Raw genomic sequence first — 2,946 nt, 5'->3', positions numbered from 1 at the left:
AAAAAACAAATATATACATATATTGAAAAAAATTTTTTTGCTGTCTCGCTGTTCATTAGTTTTCTTATTCCTTAAGACGAACTTCCTTTTCTTCACTTAAAAAATGCTTTTTCCCTTTTTGGTTTAGTCAATTCTAAGAATTCTGTAGCAGGAAAAAACAAGTGCTATATTGTCTGTATGCATATTATGCTGTGATTTTGTTCCTGAAACACCAGGGATTCAGTCTAGGCTGTCCTGCTCACCACACAGAAACCCAATCACTGAGATGACAAGTATTGCCAAGGAAGAAGGCTTTAACCGGGTGCCACAGGAGATGGGAGCTCAGCCTCAAATCCATCTCCCTGACTGATTAAAACCAGGGGTTTTATAGCAGGGAAGAAATGCAACAATGTGTAAGAAAACAGGAACTAGGGGAGGGTCAAGGAGGTATCTGGTGCTTTGATTTGCTGAGTTTTAGTTCTTCTATACTTTCTTTGAGAGCCTGAAGGTCGTTTCCTGAGGAAGGAACTCAGATAAAACAAATACAAGTTTCTGTGCTTCTGGCTGCACAGAAAGCCAGTCACTGAGACAACCATTGCCAAGGAAGAATGCTTTAATCGGGTGCTGTAGTCAAGGAGATAGGAGATCTGTCTCAAATCCATCTCCCTAAGTGACTAAAATGAGGGATTTATATAGCCAGGAAGAAATGTAGAAAGAAGTGTGAGAAAATAGGAATATGGGAGGGGTAAGGAAGCAATTAATGATGAATGAGGGGTCCAGCATCTCATTGTCTGGATAAAATGATCTGGTGAGTTTCAGTTCTTTGATACTATTTGAGAGACCTGGGTTTCTTTCCTGAGGCAGGAACTCAGATAAAACAAATGTAAGTTTCAAGCTTTAAGACCAGAAGGGTCAATTTCTATGTTTATCCAAAACAACAACTACTGTTACTACTACTATTACTACTGCTGCTACTACTACTACTACTGTGTATGGGACTACTGGGTTGGTTTCACATAGATCTCTGGAAATACAAACAAGACCTGATTACATTGGTTGTCTTAGAGAGAAATTGTATAGCAGGGGGTGGGGAGGGAAGGAAACTTGACCACATATCTTTTTTGAACCTTTTGAGTTTTGGACCATGAAGAATGCAATACCAATTACTAATTTAAAACCAAAATATCAGTTTAAGAAAAGAGAAAATCAAGGAAAAGAAAAAAAATACTCTCTCTGTTGCTCTGAATCTGGAATTTGGAGTGAAGGTCAAAAGAAAACCATTCCCTTTCTTGCTAACTCCATCTCTTCTTCTCTATTTCTCTTTCACTTTGGCCAACAGCTTTTAGCTTTGACTACTGCAATGGGAACTGAGAATCCACAGGTAGCAAAGGCATTAAGAGTTCTCAAGTTGCCCCTAACCTCTGCAGGCTCCTCAGGGAGACAGATGTGAATCCTTCACAGAACACAGACACAGGCCAACTCCTTTGGCTTGCTCATCATAGCCTTATCTTGTACATGTGGCAAGTAAATAGCTTCTGGTCAATATGTTCAAAGCCCTGCCCTTCTTAAAGTTCTCTAGGAGTGTTCTTGTTCTTTGCTATTCACAATACCTGTGTTTTTCTCACCTCTGAGCCTTCCAGCATGTGGTTCTCACTTTATCTGGCTATTACCAACTCTTAAGGTTTCCTTTCTTTCTTTCTCTCCCTTCCTTCCTTTCCTTCCTTCCTTCCTTCCTTCCTTCCTCCCTCCCTCCTTCCTTTCTTTCTCTCCCTTCCTTCCTTCCTTCCTTCCTTCCTTCCTTCCTTCCTTCCTTCCCTCCTTCCTTCCTTCCTTCCTTCCTTCCTTCTCTCTCTCTCTCTTTCTTTCTTTCTCTCTTTCTGTCTTTCTCTCTTTCTGTCTTTATTTCTTTCTTGATGGTCTCTCTCTGTCATGCAGGCTGGAGTGCAGTGGTGCGATCACAGCTTGCTGCAGCCTTTACTTCCTGGGCTCAAGCCATCCTTCTGCCTCAGCTTCTCGGGTAGCTGGGACTACAGGCACGTGCCACCATGCCCCGCTAATTTTGTTTACTTTTTGTAGAAAAGTGGCCTCACTATGTTGCCCAGGCTGATCTCAAACTCCTAGGCTTAAACAGTTCTCCTGCCTTGGCCCCCCAAAGTGCTGGGATTATAAGTATGAGCCATCGTGCCTGGCTAAAGAAAGTATTATAGTTATAACTGACTCAAATGCTCAGTCAACAGTGTGATAGTGTGACTTTAAAATTTAATGCACGGCTTTGCAGACGCTGCCGCCGAGGAAATTCTTGTAGTACTAGCCATGGTCAACCCTACCGTGTTCTTCGACATTGCCGTCGACGGCGAGCCCTTGGGCCGCGTCTCCTTCGAGCTGTTTGCAGACAAGGTTCCAAAGACAGCAGAAAATTTTCGTGCTCTGAGCACTGGAGAGAAAGAATTTGGTTATAAGGGTTCCTGCTTTCACAGAATTATTCCAGGGTTTATGTGTCAGGGTGGTGACTTCACACGCCATAATGGCACTGGTGGCAAGTCCATCTATGGGGAGAAATTTGAAGATGAGAACTTCATCCTAAAGCATACAGGTCCTGGCATCTTGTCCATGGCAAATGCTGGACCCAACACAAATGGTTCCCAGTTTTTCATCTGCACTGCCAAGACTGAGTGGTTGGATGGCAAGCATGTGGTCTTTGGCAAAGTGAAAGAAGGCATGAATATTGTGGAGGCCATGGAGCGCTTTGGGTCCAGGAATGGCAAGACCAGCAAGAAGATCACCATTGCTGACTGTGGACAACTCGAATAAGTTTGACTTGTGTTTTATCTTAACCACCAGACCATTCCTTCTGTAGCTCAGGAGAGCACCCCTCCACCCCATTTGCTCGCAGTATCCTAGAATCTTTGTGCTCTCGCTGCAGTTCCCTTTGGGTTCCATGTTTTCCTTGTTCTCTCCCATGCCTAG

The 2,946-nt window shown here is 43.3% G+C and overlaps 1 pseudogene across 1 annotated transcript; it reads left to right on the top strand.

The window, feature by feature from the left end:
- The first annotated feature begins 2,253 nt into the window (after positions 1–2,253).
- Positions 2,254–2,940, top strand: LOC108520206 (peptidyl-prolyl cis-trans isomerase A pseudogene; annotated as a pseudogene). Its single transcript, XR_001882854.1, has one exon. The product of XR_001882854.1 is annotated as a peptidyl-prolyl cis-trans isomerase A pseudogene (transcript).
- Positions 2,941–2,946: the final 6 nt, after the last annotated feature.

The sequence above is a fragment of the Rhinopithecus bieti genome, unplaced genomic scaffold (genome assembly GCF_001698545.2).
Source record: "Rhinopithecus bieti isolate Rb0 unplaced genomic scaffold, ASM169854v2 scaffold_47952, whole genome shotgun sequence".
Taxonomy (NCBI): Eukaryota; Metazoa; Chordata; class Mammalia; order Primates; family Cercopithecidae; genus Rhinopithecus; species Rhinopithecus bieti.
Note: the sequence above shows the minus strand (reverse complement) of the source record. Positions and strands in the feature narration are given on the sequence as shown.